A 26,195-nucleotide genomic window follows, 5' to 3' on the forward strand; every position below is an offset into this window, starting at 1 on the left:
CATAAATAATGCCCCCTCCAGACTTCACTTCTGCTCTGATGAAGAGTCATCTAGCTTCCTTTCTCTCCATGGATGTTGGTTGACCTATTGTAATCGCCAGCACCTTTTTTTTCAGTTCAAGAGAGAATTCAATCATTCCCCCTTGGTATTAATAGTGTTATTATCATTCAAGCCCCCATTATTAACATCCTTGCAAAGGTTACAACTGAGCAGAAACCAAACTTTACCAGCCATCTGAACAATGTGGCTACAGAAGCCAGTCAACAATGGAGTATTTTCCTGTGAGCAACTCATCCCCTGATTCCCTAAAAGTTGTTTTCCATTTACAAGACATAAAAGAAGAGAATGATGAAACACTCTCCACTTCTCTGAATGAATGTAGCTCAAGTGATACAAGAAGCTCAACAACAGTCAGGCCAAAGCAGTACACTTGATTGAAATTATCTTCAACACTCAGTCCCTCCATTGCCAGCACAAATTGACACCAGTGTTAACCATTTTTTTTCTATTCATTTGTGGGATGTTGGCATCACTGGTTAGCCACCATCCCTAGTTGCCCTTGAGAATGTGGTGATGAGCTGCTTTCTTGAACTGCTGCAGTCCACCTGCTGTAGTTTGACCCACAATGCCATTAATGAGGCAATTCCAGAATCTTGACCCAGCAACAGTGAAGGAACGGTAATATATTTTCAATTCAGGATGATGAGGGCTGGAGGGGAACATGGGAGGTGGTGGTGTTCCCATATGTCTGTTACCCTTGTCTTTCCAGATGGAAATGGTCATGGGTTTGGGAGGTGCTGTCTTAGGATCTTTGGTGAATTTCTGCAGTGCATCTTGCAGATAATACATACTGTTGCTACTAAGCTTTGGTGGTGGAGTGAATGGATACTTGGGGATGTAGTGCCAATCAGGTGAGTGGCTTTGCCCTGGATGGTGTCAAGCTTCTTGTTGGGGCTGCACTCAACCAGGCAAGTGAGGAGTATTCCATCTCACTCCTGATTTGTTCCTTGTAGATGGTGGACAGAGTGGGGAGGTGAGTTACTCGCCGCAGTGTTCCGAGCTTCTGGCTTGCTCTTATAGCCACTGTGTTAATGTGGTAAGCCCAGGTGAAGCTCTGGTCAATGATAAACCCCAGGATATTGATAATGGGGGATTCAGTGATGGTAACATCATTGAATGTCAAGGGATGATGGTTAGATTGTTTCTAATTGGTAATGGTCATAACCTGACATTTGTGTGGCATGAATGTCACTTGCCATTTGTCTGCCCATGCCTGGATATTGTTCAGATCTTGTTGCATTTGAACATGGGCTGCTTCATTATTTGAGGAGTCACGAATGGTGCTGAACATTGTGCAATCGTCAGCAAACATCTCCATTTATGACATTATTATGGAGGGAAGGTCATTGATGAAGTAGCTGAAGATGGTTGGGCTGAGATCACTACCCCAAAGAACTCTTGCAGAGATATACTGGAGCTGAGTCAACTGACTTTCAACAATCACGACCATCTTCCTATGTGTCAGATAGGACTCTAATCACCAGAGAGTTTGGCCCCGATACCCATTGATTCCAGTTTTGCTAGGTCTCCTTGATGAAGCAAGGCTGTAATGAGGTCAGGAGCTGAATGGCCCTGGCAGAACCCAAACTGGGCACCACTGAGCAGATTATTACTGAGCAATTGCTGCTTGATTGCACTGTTGATGATATCTTTCATCACTTTAATGATGATTGAGAGTCGACTGATGGGGCAGTAACTGGCTGGGTTGATTTATCTTGCTTTTTGTGTACAGGACACACTTGGACAATTTTCCACATTGCCGACTAGATAGCAGTATTGTGACTGTACTGGAACAACTTGGCTAGGGGACCGGCAGGTTTTGGAGCACACATCTGCCATACTATTGCTGGAATGTCATCAGGGCCCATAGCCTTTGCAGTATCCAGTGTCTCCACCTATTTTTTAGTATCCTGTGGAGTGAATCGAATTGGCTGAAGACTACTATCTGTAATGCTGTAATGGAACACTAGAAAAGGCTGTTTATAAGATTTACTCACCAAGATTCTTTTGGCACACCTTCCAAACTTATAAGCTTCTTCCACGACGAAGTAGTAATCTTGGGAAAACCGTTAACTGCAAGTTGTCTCCTCTAACATCTATCTAAATCTAGATAACTGTGTGGAGCTGGAAGAACACAGCAGGCCAGGCAGCATCAGAGGAGGAGGAAAGTTGACATTTCAGGTTGGGACCCTCCTTCAGAAATGGGGTACAGGGTAGGGAGCTCAGAAATAAATAGTGGAGGGCTGAGGCTGGGGAAGGTAGGTGGGATGGTGATAGGTGAATGCAGTTAAGCAGGGTTGGGATTGGTCAGTGAGGTGGGAGGAGCAGATAGGTAGGAGAGAAGAAGGACAGGCTGTGTTAGGTCAAACAGGTGGAATGAGAGGAAGGGTTTATCAAAGGATGAGACCAGGGGTGGGGAGATTTTGAAACTGGTGGAGTCCACATTTATACCAAGGCTCCCAAGGCAGAATATGGGGAGCTGCTCCTCCAGTTTCCGGGTGACATCATTGTGACACTGGAGGAGGCCCAGGATGGACATGTCACCCAGGGAGTGGGAGGGGAAGTTGAAATAGTTCGCAATCGGAAGGTGTTGTCTTTTGTTGTGAACAGAGTGCAGGTGCTCTACAAAGTAGTCTCTGAGCCTTTGCTTGGTCTCACCGATGTAGAGGAGGCCACACCAGGAGCAGCAGATGCAATATACCATATTGACAGATGTGCAGATGAACCCCTGTCTGTTGTGAAACGTTTGTTTGGTGCGTTGGATGGAGGCGAGGGGGGAGGTATAGCACTTCCTGCAGTTGCAGCCAAAGGTGCTGAGGGTGGTGGGGCTAGAGGGGATTGTGGAGCGGACAAGGGAGTCGTGGAGGGAGTGGTTCCTATGAAAGGCAGATAGGGGTGGGGAGGGAAATATATCTTTGGTTGTGGGGTCGGATTGCAGGTGGTGGAAGTGGTGGAGAATGATACGTTGAATACAGAGGTTAATGTGGTGATATGTGGGGATAAGGGGGAATTCTGTCTTTGTTTTGTTGCGTGGAGAGGATGTGAGGGCAGAGGTGTGGGAAATGCAAGAGATGTGGTTTTGACCACCAAAGAGCATTTTCGACCACCAAAGTGGGAAAGCTGTGCTCCTTAAAATAAGAAGACATCTGGGATGTTCGGGAGTGGAGTGCCCCATCTTGGGAGGAGACGCAGTGGAGGCGGAGGAATTGGGAGTAGGGATCACATACTTGCAGGCTGATGGGTGAGAGGAGGTGTAGTCTTGGTAGTTGTGGGAATTGGTGGGCTTGAAATAGATGTTGGTTTCGAGGCGGTCACCAGAGATGGAGACAGAGAAGTCCAGAAAGGAGAGAGAGGTATCAGAGATAGTCCAGGTGAATTTGAGGTTGGGGTGAAAGATGTTAGTAAAGTTGTTCAACTGTTCAAGCTCCTCATGAGACCACAAGGCAGCACTGATACAATCTTTAGCCTGAAAGGAGTGTCATGTGTAGAATTCATTATAATGGTCACCTTAAGAGTAAAAGTTGATGTGATCCCTGCTCTCTGCAAGGATTGGAGTTGTGGTTAGAACAAGTGGTAGATTTCAGTGAGGATTGCTGGAATTCTTCTGGAATGAGAGCATCTCATTAACTTTTTCACTGCTCACACTGGAAATGTTGAGATGATTTGGAACACAGAGAAGCAGAAAGAACATGGTTGTTGTTGATTGACAACGATAAAGGAGGCGTGGAAGACATCACTGGACTTTCTAAACTTCCTTTACTGATGCGATAAAAGTAGACTATATTTTGAAAACCGCTGTCCAATTTTGTATTTCTGAAGGAGTTCTGAAGAAGGCTTTAGCCACTGATGTTGCCATATGCATAGACTATGTGCTGATTCTAATCTCTGTAAACACTTTATTATCTCTTATAAATTCAAACAGTGCTGTGTTCCACAAAAAAGCCTTTTCAGTTAATTTGCTGTAGTGATTCATGTTACTTGGATTATCTGAATGTAAATGTGCACATCACCCAGTAAGTGTCTCACTGCAACAAAAATTAGTGAGTTGCTAGTTTGTTTACTATCAACTACTAGAAATGTGGTGTACACTTTGGAATCAATACATAAACCATTCACTGTATTGATAATATTTAAATAACTGTTGCAAAGTTGAGCAGAATACTTGTGAATTGGAAGACAGGAAGTTAGAATTTGTTATAAAAATGATGGGGGAAAGTGTGTGTAGTCCCTTTAAGAGATAATGTGCTTTTCTAAATTTTGAGATTTCGACAAAAATATCTGCAAGCAGATGCAGAGTTCAGACAGTTCTGAAATTGAAACATATGTATCAATTGACTGTGTGGTTAGAAACCTAGGCTTGTTTTGTACTAAGGCAACTAGCTGGAATATCAGCCAATTAATTTAAACCAGACACTTGGAGACTGAAAACCAATTGAATTTAAATCTGATTGTGTTGACAACCTTGGACCAATTCTATTATAAGAAAATTGACAGGTCATCAAGGGTATATAAGAAGATGGTTTTTGAAACTCCTGGTGAGAGCAAACTGCCAGTGAAAGAAAGAAATACTGGCTTTCCCAGGAATCTTTAAGCAGTCTGATTAAGTGCCATCTAAAAGGTACTCCTTTGCTCTGAACTAATATTCCTGAAGTCAGAATTCAACAGAGTGAGGTGTTTCAGACACCAGAATTTGACAGTGAAAGGTGTTCCTGGCTGAGGATCAGCAGAGGGTGCAAAGCATTTTGGAAGATGCATCCTGACTGTAGTTTTAACCTTTGTTTACATAAGTGCGACTATTATTTAGTAGAACAGCATGCCACTAGAATATTTTTATTAAGGAATAACTACTTGATAATGGTGAATTGTTAAACTTGTTAACAGTTCTGTTAACTTGTTCATTGTTTGAGTTAGAGTAAATAAATTGTTACTTGTTGATTAGAGGGTGTGATAGCATTTCATTTCATTTGTTCTCCTATTTAGAACAGAATTTTTTTTTCCTTATTCATTCATGAGTGCATTGCTGGTAGCATTTATTGCCCAGTGGGCAGTTGAGTCAACCATATTGCTATGGGTCTGTAGTCACATGCAGGTCAGACCAGGTGAGGTTGGCAGTTTCTTGCCCTAAAGGGCATTAGTGAACCAAATAGGTTTTTCCTGACCATTGATAATGGAGTCAGTCACTATTTGACTCTTAATTCCAGATATTTATTGAATTCAAATTCTATCATCTGCCATGGAGGGATTCAAACCTGGGTCCCCAGCTGGAGAATCCAAGACCAGTGTGGAGCTGGATGAATACAGCAGGTCAAGCAGCATCTTAGGAGGACAAAATTTGACATTTTGGGCCTAGCCTGAAATGTCAGCTTTTGTGCTCTGGGGATGTTGCTTGACCTGTGTTCATCTAGCTCCATACTTTGTTATTGCCAGAACATTATCCGGGTCTTTAGATTAACAGTCCAGCGATAAAACCACTAGGCCATTGCCTCCCCTAGTGATCAATCTCTCTTGATATTGAGGTGAGAGGCAGGTTATACCACTTTGCCCATTTCCTTTGGCAGATTACAAGGTGAGGTAGTTCTGTGTAGTTTACTGTTCAGTGTTGCGTGATTGTGGTTCAGGGCTCAGCGTTGTTGAAATGTGTGGTTCACTGCCTGGTGTTGCTAAATTGTCTGTATCAGTGTTCAGTGCTTTTGAAGTGTCTGGTTCAGGGTTCTGGGTGTTTTGGTTTTATCAGATAGGTTTGACAGCCTTGCCATAACACAACTGGCATGATTATCTTCACATTCAAAAGAACACAATAAAATTGCTTAATGGGTGTTTAGTCAAAAAATTTGACAGTTGACAAATTTACTTGACTCTCCACAGCAGTTCAGCTTGATGAAAAGATCATTTTCAGAAACACTAAAGCCAGGGCTGCCCATGTGCAAGCCAACTCTTTGAGAACAAAGAAGAATTAGTTACTTGGTACAGGACTTGAATATTGTTGGAGAAAGCAAAAGGTTTCCACGTGTATTTATCAGGGCAGGTGTAAAAAAGCAAGACTTCAAAAGCAGCAATAAGAACAGGGTTCTGATTGGTTGGCACGTCAGTCTGGATTGATTAAAAGTGCTGTTGTAGAAAAAGCTCAAGGAACTACTATCCCTTGTAACTTTGTTTAATTTAATAAAGCAGTTGATGCAGTGCAGGCGATCTCCTCTGTCAGGAAGAGCTTCAGCATTTCATCCACTTGTGGTCATAGAGGTCATGGATTTGGAAGGTGCTAGAAAGGAATGAGTCAATTGCTGCAGACCATCTTCTAGATGGTTTTTGAAGCTGCCACTGTACCTAGGGTGGCGGGGGGGAGGAGAATGCTGAAGATGGTGGCCGGGTTGTTAGCCAAGTGGATTCCCTTGACCTAGATGGTGTTGAGCTCCTTTAATTTTGGAATTGCATGTTTCAATGCAAGAGGAGTACTCCTCCACACTTCTAATTTGTGCCTTGCAGATGTGCAGGAATTGGCGACAGTTCTCTTACTGTAATCAACTGAGTAGCAAATTATGTAATCATCAGCAAATATTCCCAAAACTGACCTTATGATGTAGGTATGTTCATGACTGATCAGCTTAATGACTCTGAGAAACTCCTGTAGTAATTTCCCAGGCCCAAGATGATTGGCCTCCAACAACTGCAATCATCATTCTTGGTCACAAAAGCAGAAGTTTCTGGAAAAGCTCAGCAGGTCATTCAAAGGGTCACAGGACCTGAAACATTCACTCTGATTTTGTTTCACAGATGTTTCCACACCTGCTGAGCACTCCTAACAACTAGTTTTTGTTGCTGATTTACAGCATCCACAGTTCTTTTGGCTTTTATCATCTTTCTTGGTGTTAGGTTATGGCTCCAAACTGCACAAGTTTCCTCCAATTCCCACTGATATTGATTTTGCTAGGGCTCCTTGGAGCCAAATTTGGTCAAATATTGTACTGATGTTAGATCTGGTCTACTTTTTTTTTGTGGACAGGAGACACTTGCATAATTTTCCATACTGCTAGGCAAATGCTAACATTGTAGAGGTACTCAAATAACTTGACTAGAGGCACAGCTAGTTCAGGAACATAGGCCTTCAGTGGAGTGTTTTTTTGCCAGAATCTTAGCCATTGCCTCTTGGACATCCAGCATCTTCACCCATTTTTGCCATCATGAGGACTGAATCAATTTGTCTGTATTCAACCAATATGAATATAAAAACTGTGCATTCTGGAAATTTGAAACAAAGTGCTGGATAAATTTCATCAAGTCTGGCAGCATGTGCAGAGAGAAAGACTGCTCCATTTACGAGTCCAGCAGGTCTTCAGAACTGAAGATACCTTGGAAGGATAATATTTACACTGATTTGGGTGGGGTGTTGGGAGTGAGTAGAGCACATGGAGACAGTACTCGAAGCAACAGACAGAAAAAGGATAACATTGCTGATGAGGAGCTGAGATAGCTAAATGGCAAGTAGCATCTAATGAGAACTGAATGGTTAAAATGGATTGGCTGTACTTGAGAGTACTAGGCATAGAGGACCTAACAGCGTAACAAACATATGGACAGGCTTTCATGAAACTTAAACAAAAATGTTGAGTTCTGAAGGCTGTAAGGTACCTGGGCAGAAGATGAGATGCTGTAAAACAGATTGTATTGTACTCAGATAATAAAATGTGAGGCTGGATGAACACAGCAGGCCAAGCAGCATCTCAGGAGCACAAAAGCTGACGTTTCGGGCCTAGACCCTTCATCAGAGAGGGGGATGGGGGGAGGGAACTGGAATAAATAGGGAGAGAGGGGGAGGCGGACCGAAGATGGAGAGTAAAGAAGATAGGTGGAGAGAGTGTAGGTGGGGAGGTAGGGAGGGGATAGGTCAGTCCAGGGAAGACGGACAGGTCAAGGAGGTGGGATGAGGTTAGTAGGTAGCTGGGGGTGCGGCTTGGGGTGGGAGGTTGGATTTATTAATTTTAAAGCACATTTACAAAAATCTAATTCCATTTATTCCAGGTGATGTTGTCATCATTGACCATGATGTATGAAAACCTAAACTCAAGTTGGTGCCAAAGTGTGTATATACACATCACCTACCACTCAGTCATGATCTTAACTCCCTTCCACTGTGGTCACAAGAGCTTGAAGTGTCACTTGATCCATTATGCACATCAAATTGTAGAAATACATTACCTTTTGGATACACTTGAGAAATGTAGAAAATTAAAGTCATTAAACAATGGTATTAACACACTATATCTCATTGAGAAGGACATGTTAACTCAGATAAATGATGAGGAGCATCCATAACAGGTTTTGTATGATGACTTTACATACAAGAATATTTGAGGTAGACAAGGAAGAATTAAGAATATGTTGAAGGACAATCCAAAGCTAAATTGCATTGATTAGTGACTGTGGTAGTTTATTATATGATGCTCAATGCCTAGGAGTTATGAGGCAACTCTGAATTGTGATATTGTCATGAAAGCAACAGAAACAGGTCAATTTCAAGAATGAAAGTAATAGCAAAATAAATGAAACAAAACATTCATATTCAAATTTCAGTAAATGGGTTCCTCAATGCTGTGACAAATTTCTTAAATTCATAACTTTTCAACTCATCACTTACCAACTGATTCACTTAAATTGCCAAAGATCAAACTGAAGACCACACAGATTTACAGAACCATCCAATGTCAGCTGTGTTTCACAAAGTAGCAATCTTACTTTTGGTAGAAGATTGTAACTTCAAGTTCCATTTCAGGACTTGAGCACAGAATCAAGGCTGACACTGTATGAGAAAGTACTGCACTCTCAGATGTGTAGTTTTTCACAGGATTGTTATGGTATGGTGCAGAAGGATGCCATTTAGCTTATTATGTCAATCCCCTGCCTTTTTGGTGAAATGCCACATGGTATTTTAAATACCTCAGCTGAATCTCCTCTCACCACACTTCTGGACAGTGCATTCCATACCCTAACTACTCAGTGTGGAAAAAGTATTTTCTCACCTCACATTCACTTCTGTTGCACAAGACTTTAAACCCATGCTGTCAACTGAGATGTTAAACGAAGGTCTTGTTGACCTTCTCACTTGGATGCCAAAGATTCAATGGCACTGTTTCAAAAATTAGGCAAGTTATATTTCTGGTGTCCTGACCATATTTACTGCTCAAACAATATGACATAAACATACAATATGATCATTACTTTATTCCTTTTATTGGGAACTTGTTTAACTTGGATGTTGCACGGCTTACATTAGAATAGTGGATACGAATTGGCTCAGCAAGATGTCACAGTTGGGGTGCAGCAGTGATAGTGCTAGGATCTAAACTACTTACAATGACTTGTTGACAGTAGCAAATGTAAAGCTGCTAAATTTGCTGTTGACAACGATAGGTAACTAAGTTACGAAGAAGACATAAGGTATCTGCAAAGTTAAATGTGGGCAAACTTAGGCTGAGGGAATATAGTGTGCGAAAATGTGAAATTGTCCACTTTGCAAGGCAAATGAAACATTATTTAAATGTAGAGATATTGCAGTACACTTGGGTATGGGGGGGGGGTGGGCTCTAGGTACATCATAGACTTAGAGTAAGTCACAGTAGTACCATATGACTATATCCAAGAGTCTCTCTTAAAGAAAAATGATTGGTAGTGAATTTAACCTGATGATTACCACATCTCAGACAAGATTGAGAAAGGACATTCATGGTGAATTGAAACGGCAAGGTTCGCAACATTCTGCGTCATTAACCAGCCATCTGAGTGAACTGACCCTCCAATCACAGATGTAAACCTCATTAACTGTTATGCTAATCACAAGTTAGTATTCAGTTGAAGAAAGTAACTGAAATAGCAAATGGATTGTGTGAAGCTGGATGAACACAGCAGGCCAAGCAGCATCTCAGGAGCGCACAAGCTGATGTTTCGGGTCTAGACCCGAAACGTCAGCTTTTGTGCTCCTGAGATGCTGCTTGGCCTGCTGTGTTCATCCAGCTTCACACTTTGTTATCTTGGATTCTCCAGCATCTGCAGTCCCCATTATCTCTGATAGCAAATGGATTGTTGTCATATATTGCGAGGAGAATGGAATCTAAAAGTCAAAGTTTTTCTTCAGTTGTATAGACTATTGGTGAGATCATGTCAAAAGTACAGTGTACAGTTTTGTCTCCTTATTTAGGAAATGAAATAATTGCATTAAAACTGTTCAGGGAAGGTTCACTCATCTGATTCCTAGTATGAGGGTTTGTCCTCTGAGGACAGATTGGGCCTGAATTCTTTGAGTTTAGAAAATGAAAGGTAATCTTATTGAATCGTCTAGGATCCTGATTTGGCAGTGTGGATGCAGAAAGAATACTCTTCCCTGTGAAAGAAACTAGAATTAGGGGGCACAGTTTAAAAATGAGTTTCCCATTTAAAATGGAAATGAGAATTGTTTTTTTTTCTCTCAGAATAGCATGCATCTGCAAGAGCAGTGGAGGCAGGATCATTGGATATTTTTAAAGCACAGGGGGATAGTCAATTATTAAGAGGTAGGATGGAATGTGGAGTTGAGTGTACAATCAGGTCAGCCATCATCTTATTGAATGCTGCATCAGGTTTGATCATCCAAATAGACTATTCCTACTTCAAGTTGCTATGTTCATGTGACATCTGTTTGCCATAAAGCACTTTGGAATGTTCTATGGTGACTATAAACAAAAAAGTATCTCTGATCACAAAGAAGAGAAAAAGAGAACTGCAGACGCTGGAGAATCCAAGATAACACAGAGTGGGGCTGGATGAACACAGCAGGCCAGGCAGCATCTCGAGCACAAAAGCTGATGTTTTAGGCCTAGACCTGCGTGGGAAGTCCTACTGTTGACCTTCCTGTCCCACTGCAAACTGAGTTCCTTAAGTGATCATAATGACCACTCAACCAAACTGGGTTGCAATCAGTTAACTTCAGGTGGGACAAGAAAGAGGCAATCTACTTGACTGGTTTGGTTTAGGCGGTCTATCATTTGGGGGTAGAGTCCCTTGATTAGCAATAATCTTTGCTGAATTGAGGGAATGAACATAGGGCAGGCATTGGCTTTTGGGATCCCCTTGCCCCCATCTCCCATGACCCCACCTTACTAAAAACCTCAAAATACTTTCCTTTGCTGTTGGTTGATTCTCCATCCATAGATATTGTATTGGCAACATCTACAGTCTGTATCATTGTTTTTCAGTTCTTGATGTCAGGATCATCTTGTTCTGGGTCCTAATATTGGTGGAAATGCCCTTAGGAATGATACTGCCCTAAAACCTGGAATTTCCTGAGGTGGTCTTGCTCATATCATTAGCACTTTATTAGAATGAGTTATAAACTGTATGCACATGTGCAAATCAGTCATGTATAATCGAATCAATGCTTATGATACAGTGGGTTAAATTTATTGGTGTGCTGTGGCCTCCACTCTCCTGGTGGGGGAAAAAGAACAGCAAATTGATTTGCAATGGGAATTCTGCCACTGCTGGGACTTTATCGTAGGTGTCCTTGTTATCCAGATGTTCCACTCATCCCTGGAACATCTGGATAACAAGGACACCTATGTCAGACTCCTGCTTGATGACTACAGCTCCACCATCAATAAATTATCCCTTCCAAACTGATCTTAACAGCATCTGCAGTTCCCATTATCTCTGATCACAAAGAAGAGAAAAACTTCTTCTTTTTGTTTATCGTCACCACAGAACATTCCAAAGTGCTTTATGGCAAAAAAGTCACATGAACATGGCAACTTGAAGTAGGAATAGTCTATTTGGATGATCAAGCCTGATGCAGCATTCAAGAAGATGCTGGCTGACCTGATTGTGCCCTCAACTCCACATTCCATCCTATCTCTTAAGATTTGACAGATTCTTAACGAATGAGACAATCTCCCTGTGCTTTAAAAATATCCAAGGAACCATGGAGTTGTACTGACAGATAAGTGAGGGTCTCTTCAAATAGACAGCCTAATGAAGTTCAATGAAGAGATGAGGGGATGAGGGTATGAGAGGAGCTGTACTGGACACATTGGGGAGATAGGGGTTGGAGCAGGAAAGGAAACCAGGAGGGGTGAAATATCTTGGGCGGGTCCTTTGAAAAGCCCATTAAGAAGTTACCCTGTCCCTTTGCATGCCACCTGCGCGCACAGTGAAGGCTGCTAGGTTGAAAGTTTAGCATGAGCCTCAGCCATCATTCACTAAATTCCAGTGGAAATGGGATGACTGTTATTCATATAAATTTGGGGAACCTCATGCCTAAAATTACTGATAGGATCTTTTCAGATGGATTGCTGCAATATTACAAAGAGTAATCTCAATATTTTTTTCTTTCTTTGATAGAACAGGCCCTTCAGCCCTCGCTGTTGTGCTGACCTGATGTCAGTTTATCCTACAGAACAGAGGCAGGAGGGCTAACTGTTTTTCAGTAACCTAACTATGAACTAGTTTTCTCAAGTAAATTTATAAAGTGAATGCAAAAATCTGCCTGGGGCTATTAGGGTCACCAGAGCTGAACTGAAACTTGCAAATGCCTTCCTCACTGGTGTACATTCATTTGCATCTTGGAAGCATAAGGCACAGAACATGGCCATTCAGCCCATCAAGCCCTTGCTGTTCTTTAAAGGAGTCACTCACTGTGTTTCACACCTTTCACGGGAGAAACAGGATTAGAGTTCTCTTTACTGAGCTCAGTGGCAGTATGTTTAATCATAGCATCCAATGACTGACTACTGGGAAGGTGATGGCCCAATGGTATTATCGATGGACGATTAATCCAGAGACCCAGACAATGTCCTAGGGAGCTGGATCTGAATCCTGCTATGGCATTTGAATTCAATAAAAACTTGGAATTAAGAGGTTAACAATGACCATTAATCCTTTATAGGTTGTTGGAAAAATCCATCTTGTTCACTAACACAATAACCAATTTCAGAGGATGCCATATAACCGCACTCATCCCTGGAACATGTGGATAATAAGGACACTTACGTCAGACTCCTGCTTGTTGACTACAGCTCCACCATCAATAACATATCCCTCCGAACTGATCTCAAAATCGCATGACCTTAGTCTTGTCTCTGCCCTCTGCAAATGGATCCTCAGCTTTCTGATCCATAGGCTGCAACCAGTGAGATAGGTAACAGCACCTCCTCAATAACATTCAACAGTGAAGCCCCTCAAGGATGTGTCCTCAGCTCCCTGCTGTACTCTCTGTACACCTACAACTGTGTTGCCAAATTCCGAACGAGTGCCAACTACAAGTTCGCTGATGTCACCATTGCAGTGGGACGGAGATCTAGCAATGACCAGTCAAAAAACAGAAGGGAGATAGAGGACTTGGTTACAATAGACAATAGGCGCTGGAGGAGGCCATTCGGCCCTTCAAGCCAGCACCACCATTCATTACGATCATGGCTGATCATCCACAATCGGTAACCTGTTCCTGCCTTATCCCCATAACCCTTGATTCCACTATCTTTAAGTGCTCTGTCTATCTCTTTCTTGAAAGCATCCACAGAGTTGGCCTCCACTGCCTTCTGGAGTAGAGCATTCCATATATCCACCACTCTCTGGGTGAAGAAGTTTTTCCTCAATTCTGTTCTAAATGGCCTACTCCTTATTTTTAAACTGTGTCCTCTGGTCCTGGACTCACCCATCAGCGGAAACATGCTTCCTGCCTCCACAGTGTCCAATCCCTTAATAATCTTATACGTCTCAATCAGATCCCCTCTCATCCTTCTAAACTCAAGAGTATACAAGCCCAGTCGCTCCAATCTTTCAACATGATAGTCCTGCCATTCCGGGAACTGACCTTGTGAACCTACGCTGCACTCCCTCAATAACAAGAATGTCCTTCCTCAAATTGGGAGACCAAAACTGCACACAATTCTCCAGGTACAGTCTCACCAGGGCCCTGTACAGCTGCAGAAGTTACATGGTGCAATTCAAACAATATGTCTCTCAACATGAGCAAAACTAAAGAAGTGATCATTGACTTGAAAAAGAAAAGAGAACACATCCCCATCTACATCAATGGAACTGAGAGTGAGAAGATGGACAGCATCAAGTTCCTCAGAGTAATGATAACTGAAAACCTGGCCTGGGCTTTCCATTTAAATGTGAGCCAAGAAGGCACAACACCTCTTCATCCTGAGGCAGCTCAGGAAATTTGGAGTGTCCATAAGGTCCCTTACCAACTTCTATAGATGCACCATTGAAAGAATACAGTCTGGGTGCATAATGGCCTCGTATGGCAAATGCTCTGCCCAGGATCATAAGAAACTACAGAAGGTAGTCCAGACCATCGTGAAAGCCAACCTTCCATCCATTGACTCTATTTACACGGCTCATTGCTGCAGAAAGGTGGTCAACATCACCAAAGATCCATTGCACACTGGTCGTGACCTCCTACAATCTCTTCCAACAGGAAGAAGATGCAGAAGCCTGAACACACGCACAAGCAGGTTCACAAACAGCTTCTTTCTGGCCGTTATCAGGCTGCTGAATGGGCTCTAGCCTCAAATAACGTAATCTGTGTGCCTCTTAAGTCTGTTTTATCTTTACATCCTTTCCTTGCTGTGATCTACCAACAATGCTTGTTAACAAAGCTTTTCATTCTATTTTGCTACAAGTGACAATAAAATCAATCAATAATTCCCTTTGGGAAGGAAACTGCCATCCTTACCTTACCTGGTCTGGTCTATGTGTGACCCCAGACCCATGAGAATGTGGTTGACTCTTAAACTGTCCTCTGGTCATTTAGGGATGGACACAAAAAAGTCAAGGAGATGTATAGCTACAAATGGACCCTTTATCCAACTTGTCCATACCGACCAGATATTCTAAATTAATCTAGTCCCATTTGCCAGCATTTGGCTCATAATCCCTCTGAACCCTTCCTATTCATTTACCCATCCAGATGCCTTTTAAATGTTGTAATTGTTCCCGCCTCCACTACCTCCTCTGGCAAGTCATTCTATAAATGCACCACTGTTTGCATAAAGAAGTTGCCCCTGTGGTCCCCTTTAAACCTTTCCTCTCTCACCTTAAGCCTACATCCCCCTAGTATTGGACTCCCTACCTTGTGGAAAAGACCTTGACTATTTGTTCTATCGATGCCCCTCATGATTTTATGAATTTCTGTAAGGTTACCCCTTAACCTCTGATGCTCCAGGGAAAAGAGCCCCACCCTATTCAGTCTCTTCTTATAGCTCAAACCCCCCAACCTCAGTAACACCTTTGTAAATCTTTTCTAACCCCTTTCAAGTTCAACATTTTCCTCCAGCAGGGAGAGCAGAATTGAACACAATATTCCAAAAAAGGCCTAACCCATGTCCTGTACAGCTGCAACATGACCTCCCAACTCCGATACTCAATGCACCAATAAAGGCAAGCGGACCAAATGCTTCTTTTACTGCCCTATCAACCTGCTACTTCACTTTCAAGGAAGTAAGAACCTGCACTTAGAGTTGTTTTTGTTCGATAATACTCCCCAGGTCCTTACTATGAAAGACATAAGTGCTGCCCTGATTTGCCCTACCAAAATGTAGCACCTCATAGTTACCTAGATTAAACTCCATCTATTCCTGCTCAGCTCATCTCATCAAAGTCCCACTGTACTCGGAGATAATCTTTTTGCTGTCCGCTACACTACCAATTTTGTTTCCATCTGCAAGCTGACTAACCACACCTCCTAATATTTTTCAACAGTATTAATATTTTTCAACAGTATTCACCCTAGAAAACGACAATAATGCACTGCATTCGTTGTACCCGGTGTGGCTCCCTCTACATTGGGGAAACCAAGCGGAGGCTTGGGGACCGCTTTGCAGAACACCTCCGCTCGGTTCGCAATAAACAACTGCACCTCCCAGTCGCAAACCATTTCAACTCCCCCTCGCATTCTTTAGATGACATGTCCATCATGGGCCTCCTGCAGTGCCACAATGATGCCACCCAAAGGTTGCAGGAACAGCAACTCATATTCCGCTTGGGAACCCTGCAGCCCAATGGTATCAATGTGGACTTCACCAGCTTCAAAATCTCCCCTTCCCCCACCGCATCCCAAAACCAGCCCAGTTCGTCCCCTCCCCCCACTGCACCACACAACCAGCCCAGCTCTTCCCCTGCACCCACTGCATCCCAAAACCAGTCCAACCTGTCTCTGATTCCCTCACCTGTTCTTCCTCTCACCCATCCCTTCCTCCCACCCCAAGCCGCACCTCCATCTCCTACCTACTAACCTCATCCCACCTCCTTGACCTTCCGTCTTCCCTGGACTGACCTATCCCCTCCCTACCTCCCCACCTATACTCTCCTCTCCAGCTATCTTTTTTTCTCTCCATCTTCGGTCCGCCTCCCCCTCCCTATTTATTCCAGAACCCTCACCCCTTCCCTCTCTCTGATGAAGGGTCTAGGCCCGAAACGTCAGCTTTGCTCCTGAGATGCTGCTGGGCCTGCTGTGTTCATCCAGCCTCACATTTTATTATCTTGGCTACTAGACTAGGTGGGATTGAGGTTCACAAGGAAGAGGTATTAGAAATCCTACAGAGTGTGAAAATAGATAAGTCCCCTGGGCCAGATGGGATTTATCCTAGGATCCTCTGGGAAGCCAGGGAGGAGATTGCCGAGCCTTTGGCACTGATCTTTAACTCTTCATTGTCTACAGGAATAGTGCCAGATGACTGGAGGATAGCAAATTTGGTTCCCCTGTTCAAGAAGGGGAGTAGAGACAACCCTGGTAATTATAGACCAGTGAGTCTTACCTCAGTTGTTGGTAAAGTGTTGGTAAAGGTTATAACAGATAGGATTTATAATCATCTAGAAAAGAATAAATTGATTAGGGATAGTCAGCACGGTTTTGTGAAGGGAAGGTCGTGCCTCACAAACCTTGTTGAGTTCTTTGAGAAGGTGACCAAACAGGTAGATGAGAATAAACTGGTTGATGTGGTGTATATGGATTTCAGCAAGGCATTCGATAAGGTTCCCCACAGTAGGCTATTGTACAAAATGCAGAGGAATGGGATTGTGGGAGATATAGCAGTTTGGATCAGAAATTGGCTTGCTGAAAGAAGACAGAGGGTGGTAGTTGATGGGAAATGTTCATCCTGGAGACCAGTTACTAGTGGTGTACCACAATGGTCAGTGTTGGGTCCACTGCTGTTGGTCATTTTTATAAATGACCTGGATGAGGGCGTAGAAGGATGGGTTAGTAAATTTGCAGACTACACTAGGTCAGTGGAATTGTGGATAGTGACGAAGGATGCTGTAGGTTGCAGAGAGACATAGATAAGCTGCAGAGCTGGGCTGAGAGGTGGCAAATGGAGTTTAATGCGGACAAGTGTGAGGTGATGCACTTTGGTAGGAGTAACCAGAAGGCAAAGTACTGGGCTAATGGTAAGATTCTTGGTAGTGTAGATGAGCAGAGAGATCTCGGTGTTCATGTACACAGATCATTGAAAGTTGCCACCCAGGTTGACAGGGCTGCTAAGAAGTCATACAGTGTTTTAGCTTTTATTAATAGAGGAATCGAGTTCCGGAACCAAGCCGTTATGGTGAAGCTGTACAAAACTCTGGTGTGGCCGCACTTGGAGTACTGTGTACAGTTCTGGTCACCGCATTATGAGAAGGATGTGGAAGCTTTGGAAAGGGGTGCAGAGGAGGTTTACTAGGATGTTGCCTGTTTATGGAGGGAAGGTCTTACGAGGAAAGGCTGAGGAACTTGAGGCTGTTTTCATTAGAGAGAAGAAGGTTGAGAGGTGACTTAATTGAAACATATAAAACAATCAGAGGGTTAGATGGGGTGGATAGGGAGAGCCTCTTTCATAGGATAGTGATGACGAGCAAGAGGGGACATAGCTTTAAATTGAGGGATGAAAGATATAGGATAGATGTCAGAGGTGGTTTCTTTACTCGGAGATTATTAAGGGAATGGAACGCTTTGCCTGCAACGGTAGTAGATTCGCCAACTTTAGGTACATTTAAGTCGTCATAGGATAAGCATATGGACGTACATGGAATAGTGTAGGTCAGATGGGCTTGAGGTCGGTATGACAGGTCGGCACAACATCGAGGGCCGAAGGGCCTGTACTGTGCTGTCATGTTCTATGTTCTATGTTCTATATTCACATCCAAATCATTTCTCTAAATAATAAAAAGCAGTAGATTCAGCACCGATCCTTGTGGGACACCGCTCATCACAGGCCTCCAGTCCAAAAAGCAACACTCCACCACCACCCTCGAGCTAATTTTGCATTCTCCCTGTATTCTATGTGATCTAACCTTGCTGACCAGTATATCCATGTGGAACTTTGTCGAATGCCTTACTGAGGTCATGTAGACAATGCCCAATGCCATTCATCAATTCTCATCAATGCTAGCCTGGCCAGTGACACCATCATCTCATAAATGAATTTTCTAAAAACTATGAGCTAGAACAGCACAGATTTGTGCTCGGCATGATTTCAACTGATGGAGACTTTGTCCTGGTTCCTATTGATTTTAATTTTGCCAGGGCTACTTACTGTCACACTTGGTCAAATGCTGCTTTGATTTCCAGAGCAGTCACTCTAGCTCTCCTTCCATCCCTCACTCCAAGGTCATTTCTATTGGCCCTGCATCTACACTAGCTGAGAGCAGCTAAACAACACATTGGGTACAAAAATGTAAACCACTGCTGATGTGTGGTTCATTTAGCCATTAAAGGCCAAGGAATCTGATTTTATCAGAGCCACCTATTTACAGTGATTAGTTCACACATTAAATTTGTAAGATAACAGCGTTGTAACAGGTGTTTTTGTTACATTGTGAATGACTACACTTTACAAGTACTTGGTTACCTATTACCATTCTGAGGACATGACAGCATATACCTAAATGCAAATCATTTCATCCTTATGGACTGAACTCTATTCTTATGTGCATTTTCAATAAAATTGTATGTCAGTGGCCCTTTTTGTAATTAAAACTTGGGACAGATCTCGATGAACTTTGTTTACTCTTGTCCCAGCCGTGAATCTTCACCTTTCCTCGTTTTACTCTTTCCTCTCATCATGGCCTGTGCTACCTTGCTTTCTGAGATCCACCTCATGCACCTGGGACAGTATTCTTATTAGATTGCTGACCACCCAGCTTTCCTTCATGACTAAATAAAGAACTGCACATGCCGTAAACCAGGAACAAAAACAAGAATTGCTGGAAAAGGTCAGCAAGTGTGGTTGCTCAATTATCAGCACTTGCGAAGAAGAAAAAAAAAATCAGAGTTAATGTTTCAGGCCCAGTGACCCATTGTGAGGGTCTCTGGACCTGAATGTTAACTTCGATGTTTTCTTCACAGATGCTGCCAGACATGCTGAGCTTTTCCAGCAACTTCTGTCTTTTTTTCCTTCATAACTTCTGTGCTGGATGGAATGCTATTGGTTCTATTGCTTCAGGGTCTATCCTCCTCTCTGACAAATCTGTAGTTGTCTCCTGCTCATCAAAAAAAAAATCATCCATTACTCATGGGAAAACTCAGCAGATCTGGTAACATCCGTGGAGAGAAAGCAGTGACTCTTCTTCAGAACTGTTGTAGCAAGGAAAAGGTTGGTATATATGCTGAAGGTGGGTGGGGCAGGGCAGTAAATCATAGGAAGTAGTGACAATAATAAAGAATAGGAGAAATGACGGTCCCTTTTGTTTATTCCTCCACCCGCTCTACCTTCGGCATATAGAGCAACCATTTCCTATCCACCAAATTCTGAAGAAGGGTCACTGGACCCGAACATTAACTCTGCTTTCCCTCCACAGATGGTGCCAGACCTGCTGAGATTGCCCAGCAATATCTGTTTTTGTTTCAGATGCCCATTACCTTAGTTCTTTGTTATTCTTTAAACTTAACTCTTATAGCCTGGAAAAAAAACACTAGCCCCAACAGCCCGCTCTCTTCCAATATCCTTAAATATATTGTCACTTGCCTTGCTGTGGTGTTGGATAATGTCAGAGTTCCAGACTAATATGCAGGGGACATGGGTTTGAATCTCATTGTGGCAATTAATGTAATTTTAATTCAGGAAAAATCTGGAATGAAAGACTAGTCAAATGATGACCATGAAATCATTGATGAGAGGGTCTAGGCCCGAAACGTCAGCTTTTGTGCTCCTGAGATGCTGCTTGGCCTGCTGTGTTCATCCAGCTCCACATTTTGTTACCATGAAATCATTGTTGACTGTCATAACTTCCAAACTGGTAGAATGGCTCCGTTTAAGGGAGGAACATTGCCATTCTCACTTGATCTGGTCATATGAGATGCCAGACCCACAGTTACATGGTTGACTCTTAATCATCCTATGAAATGGCCAAAGATCCTACACCATTCCAGGGCAAAAGGAATTGGGCAATGAATGATGGCCTAGCTAGCAATGCACACATTGTGTGAATGAATGTACAAAGAAAAATCAGTTCCATTCCATTCTTCAGAGAATTGAATGCTCCTGTCACAGGACCAAAAATGACCCTTATCAAATTCGCAAGTGATATCCATTACAACTGTGAGAAAGGTAAATGCTCTCTCATCTTCTTGATATTGCTATCTGTACACAGCATAGACGTTGTTGACCACATATCCTGCCTCTCCAAAGCTCTGCGGAATTGCACTTAACATTCCACTTTCCATTTATCTATTCAATTGTAGCCTGGGACAATACTACAACAGTTTCTTTTTCTGTTCTTGCCAGAGTTCTTTCGTGGCTCAGTGCTATATATTTTGTCTTCTACATACTTGTTGGACAATAGTACGATGAGCTTTCTGGGCATACATGTTATGAAGGCTATATTGGCCTTGGATGAGAGTGCAGAGTAAATTTAGAGAGTCATACCTGAACTCCAACAAATTATCTGGCAAGGTTAAGTGAACTAGTACTTCTAATCAAACTATCCAGAGATATTACTACGCACCTCTGGAGCAAGTAGGGCTTAGGACTTAGATGTCTTGGCTCAGAGGTAAAGACACTACCACCGCACCACTTGTAATTAACCTGTCCAGAGATATTACTATATACTCCTGAGCAGATGGGACTTGAACCTAAGCCTCTTGGCTCAAAGATTACCAGAAAAGTTCGTGGATTAAGTTTAAGAGGTCATGTCATTGAAGTATTCAAAAGAATAATGAGAACAGAAAGTGCAGATATACAGAAACTATTTCTGCCAGTTAGGCAATCTAGAAAAAAATGGGAATGGTCTAAAATTTGTAGTGAGACAATTCTGGAGTACAGTTAGGAAACATTTCTTGGTGAAAAAGTTGATAGGAGTTAGAGCTCTTCCAGACAAAAAGGCTACCAATGCTCAATTATTTTAAAAATTTAGATAATTAAACTTTATTGAATCAAGTAAATAAAGGAAGTGAGGCCTTGGTGTTTAGTGCTTATTTACAAATCAACAATGATTTAAATAAATGGTAGATAAAGGGCAATGAACAAAATGACAAACTTTTACTTTTGCTTCCTTACCTAAGAGTCAACTGAGGTTGTGAACCAAATGAGAAGGTGAACAGACTGCTTTAGTCTCAGACTGTTGCCAGGGAAAGGGATAGAGTTAGCAGGTAAGAAACAGAGTTTTGACCAGTGACAAAAACAATCTCTTCAGTCTCCCTAAAAGTTAATTGGGGATGGGATTTCTGCTCATGCAGTACTGGATGACAAACATGCAAAGGCAATTTAGTAAAGGTCAATGGAGACAATGGTGAGGGAGAGATAACAAGGTGTAGAGCTGGATGAACACTGCAGGCCAAGCAGCAAGAGAGGAGCAGGAAAGCTGATGTTTTGGGCCTAGACCCTTCATCAGAAATGAGGGAAGGGGGTTCTGAAATAAATGGGGAGAGAGGGGGAGGCAGATAGAAGATGAATAGAGGAGAAGATAGGTGGAAAGGAGACAAACAGGTCAAAGAGGTGGGTGGTGGGGTGGAGCCAGTAAAGCTGAGTGTAGGTGGGAAGTTAGGGAGGGGACAAGTCAGTCCAGGGAACCTGGACAGGTCAAGGGGGCGGAATGAGGCTAGTAGTTAGGAGATGGGGTGGGGCTTGAGGTGGAAGGAGGGGATAGGTGGGATGAAGGACAGGTTAGAGAAGCAGGAACAAGCTGGGCTGGAATGTGGTTGGGGGAGGGGAGATTTTGAAGCTTGTGAAATCCAAATTGATACCATTGGGCTACAGGGTTCCCAAGCAAAACATAAGGTGTTGATCCTGTAACCTTTGAGTGGCATCATTGTAGCACTGCAGGAGGCCCAGGACGGAGATGTCATCCAAAGGAATGGGAGGGGGAGTTGAAGTGGTAAATGACTGGGAGGTGCAGTTGTTTGTTGCAAACCCAGCGTAGGTGTTCTGCAAAGCAGTCATCAAGTCTCAGCTTGGTTTCCCTGATGTAGAGAGGCCACATCTGGAACAGCAGACACAGCATACCACATTAGCAGATGTGCAAGTGAACATTTGTTTGATGTGGAAGGTCTATTTGGGGCCTGACATAGGGGTGAGGGGGGAGGTGTAGGGGGGAAAGGTGTAGGGGCAGGTGTCTGGTGAAGTAGAGCTTGTGCGCCCTTGGGATACCAGGGAAGGGGGGGGGGGCAGAAATAGTTGTGGGGGAGGGTGCGGAGTGGTCGTTGCGCCACCAGAGGTAACAAGTGCTTGGTTATGTTTCAGCCAAGACGAGCGAGACACTCTGAACCCAAAGCGAAGGCGTGATCAGCCAGGGCCGGAGGAACCTCCGTGTACCGTGTGAGAAAAGGTGGGGATGTTGGCGTTGGAGAAGGATTGTCTATTAATAGGGAAAAAAACCTCACCTTGCTCGGGGGCGCTTGACAACGGCAATGATCGGCAGGTAGAACGACACTAGCGAGCGCGGGTAAACACACGGTGGGGAGGATGGTGGCTGCTCGAACTGTCCACGCGGGGCGACAGGAAATATGAAAACGTTGGTGGTTGTGGCAGGGGGAAACTGGTTCACGGCGAACGACGAACAGCACTAGCCATCCAAGCTCGAGCCTTCGCACGTGACGTGCAGGCGGGGGTCACACGAGGACGACACCGATGGAGGTGCGACAACAATGCGGGATGTGAGAGCGCGATGAAAAGCACCTGCCATCGGCTCGAGCCCTCCGTGTGGGGCACGGCACCGGGGCCATAGGAGCTGGGAAAACGCGGGGGCGGAGTGGAACAGAGGAGCACGTGCCATCGGCTTGAGTCCTCGGCACGTGGCGTAGGAGGGGCTGGTGACAGGAGGACGACGCCGATGGAAGTTAGATGACACGGGCGCCACTGCGGAGCGCACTCAGGCAGCTCGAGACCACCATCCGTTATTGGGAGCGGAGGTAAAGAAGGGACCGATTGGCTGGGTTTGTGGGGCGTGGCCGCGGCCGGTTGTTGTCAAGGGAGACCCCGCCCCTCCGTGCCTGAGACGCTGAAGATCTGGCAGTTTCCATCAGGGGAGGGGAGTGGCTTTTTTTGCTGAAAGGGACAGAGTCTGTGGCGGAGAGCCGTTGGGTGTCAAGACGTACAGTTGACTGACTGACTGACTGACCGTCCGTCCGTCCCATCTATCCATCCGTTTGACGGTGCTAAGGCGGGGGGATAAATCGGACAGCGACATCTTTCTTGTGTTGTAGGGTTTTTTTCATATGTGTGCGTTGGCCTGATTTCCGAAGGACGGTAGCAGGCAGCAGCTGTGAGCTTCTCTGCATTATTGTTAGTACCGCCACCTTCTCCATCACCATAGACACCAACAGCCCGAGAGGAGCGATCCAATTCACAGGGTAACAATCCCTGAAAGAAACGGACAACTACTCTTCTCACTTCGGGGGCTTAGATAAATATAAAAGCCGGCAGGTGCGTATATTGGAGTTCATTTGCAAATTTTTCCTTTCAATCTTTTGTTTGTTTTTTTTGTTTGCGTTCACGTAGTCTGTTCTGCATTTCAGCCTTAACGTCTTTGTACCTAAAGATACGAAGTAATGCTTTATGTGTTGAAATTTAAAACCTGGCCTGTGAAGGGCAAACCTGAGTTTATTATCGAATCGAAACTCAATGTGTACACTTGCTCAAAGTGAGATTATTCATTCTCAAGGTATGTTCCATGAGGTTTAAGAGGTTTGCCAATCTGACAATAATGACTTTAACTTTCATTGTCTACACGAGTGACAATTGGAGTTTTGTTTTTAAACGCGTGTTGTAAAAGTGCTTTTTTTATGTGTGATCTTTCCCTTGTCTGGAGAACCTCCCTCCGTTGTCTTTCCCCTCCCCCGACACATCCCAAGCCGCATGACATTTCCTGAGAGGGTTTTCATGACTTATTTATTTATTTTGTTTATTTTACTTATTTAGATGCAGATCGGCATTTGTTTCTGAATTTTAAAAAAATCAATTCATCGGATGCTGGCGGGGCCTTCAAGAGTGATGCAGGCCGCAGCGTTCTGTGTGAAAAAGACAGACTGAAACGTTTATTTTTGGAGGGGAGGGTGTCCTCCAAAAACAGTTTCTTTTATTATCATCGCCAATGTTCAGTAATGTAAGCCGTTGGCGCTAAGAAACGTGCCGCGATGTTAGCTGGTGATTCTTTCTTTTTAAAACCAAGTATATTGAATTTTAGCTTGTATCCTAGTGGATGCCCAAACCATGATTCTCTCCTCCCTCTGATCCATCCACACTCCCGTCTGCTGCTGGTGACTTTTCACCGCGAGATGTTTCAGATTATGTGGGAAAATCACATCTTTTAATATTTCGAAGAAACCTATTTCCTCCCTTTTGTAAGCGCCATAGATTTTATTCTCCCATGCATTTTTCTGAAGTTGGTAATTTTTGGTGTTTAAAATCAGAATAGTACTTCTCAGGTCAAAAGTGAAAAAGATTGCAAACATACCTATCTAATGTAAGAAAAACGGTGCACTATTAAACGATAAGTCGTAATTCTTCATGGGACAGAAAGTTTTATAGCAAAAGAATTCGAAGCAAGAGGAACTTTTCAAGATTAAAAGTATACTTTTTATTTTCTTGTGATGAAAAGCAGTGCTGTCTGTATCATTTTCTATGATTTTGAAAACATGGGATTCAACCTCTGTCCCTGCCAGGATGATTGTTTTGTTACCTGGCAGTTGCTGCAAATGTCAAGATTGTAACTTGTCCACCTGGATGAACAATATATGCTGCATCTAATGCAGTTTGAATTTTCACCCTTATTTCTGCCAGCAGAGCAGAGCTTTAATTCTAAGGAGTCCTGCAAGAAGAAAGTGAGCTCCAAGGAGGACTACGATGAGAATCATTATGAACTTGACTGAATTTAGAAAACAGAATGCAAGATTTTAAATAGATTTTTTAGATTAGATTAGTTTCCCTACAATGTGGAAACAGGCCCTTCGGCTCAACAAGTCCACACCATCCCTTGCAGCATCGCACCCAGCCCCATCCCCTTTTTTAAAATAACTTATTATCTCCGTTGGCCATTTGGATTAGTTCATTCACTCTAGTGCTTGTGCTTAAGGGGTGTGGTTAGAGGATTGGTTAACTGATAGAAGACGCAGTAGGCATAAGAGGGCCATTTTGAAGTGCCACGTAAATGAGTGTGAAGTCACAATTATTTACAGCATATAGTAATGACCTAGACGAGGGAATGCAGTAAAGCCAAGTTTGTGAATGACACAAAATCAAGGGGGAAAGCCAGTGGTGAATGTGGTGGAATCTGCTGAAGTGCTTTTTTTAATTAATTCGCAGGATGTGGGCATCGCTGGCTGGGCAGCATTTATTGCCCATCTCTAATTGCCGAGAGGGTAGTTCAGAGTCGACCACTTTGCTGCAGGTCTGAAGTCACATGTAGGCCAAACCAAGTAAGGATGGCGCAAAAAGTCGCTGGAAAGAAGAAAACAAAGTTAACATTTTGGGTCCGGTGACCCTTCCTCAGTTCTGAGGGATGTTAATTCCAAAATGTTAACTCTGTTTTCTCCTTCACAGATGCTGCCAGACCTGCTGAGCTGGAAAAATTGGTGTTAAGCTATCTTCTTGAGCTCCTGAAGTTCGTTTGGGGTGGTATACCCATAGCTCCACGTAGCAATTTCTATTTGTTGCCCTGTTATTATTCATACATGCTGATACTGTACATTC

At 43.4% G+C, this 26,195-nt stretch overlaps 1 protein-coding gene across 5 annotated transcripts in view; it reads left to right on the forward strand.

Annotated features, from left to right (window-relative positions):
- ctnna2 (catenin (cadherin-associated protein), alpha 2) overlaps nt 1–26,195 on the forward strand; it is a 1,331,223-nt gene that overhangs the window by 69,993 nt on the left and 1,235,035 nt on the right. Inside the window, exon 1 of one of the 5 annotated variants that reach the window (XM_059650312.1) lies at nt 23,293–23,416. The exons of 1 other annotated variant lie outside the window; for it this stretch is intronic. The gene's annotated coding sequence lies outside the window, so the exon portion shown is untranslated. Of the gene's footprint in view, nt 1–23,292; nt 23,417–23,451; nt 23,931–26,195 lie in introns of those variants that run through there. 3 more of the 5 variants (XM_059650318.1, XM_059650311.1, XM_059650316.1) reach the window with 3 other exon arrangements.

Source organism: Stegostoma tigrinum, chromosome 1 (genome assembly GCF_030684315.1).
Source record: "Stegostoma tigrinum isolate sSteTig4 chromosome 1, sSteTig4.hap1, whole genome shotgun sequence".
Classification (NCBI taxonomy): domain Eukaryota; kingdom Metazoa; phylum Chordata; class Chondrichthyes; order Orectolobiformes; family Stegostomatidae; genus Stegostoma; species Stegostoma tigrinum.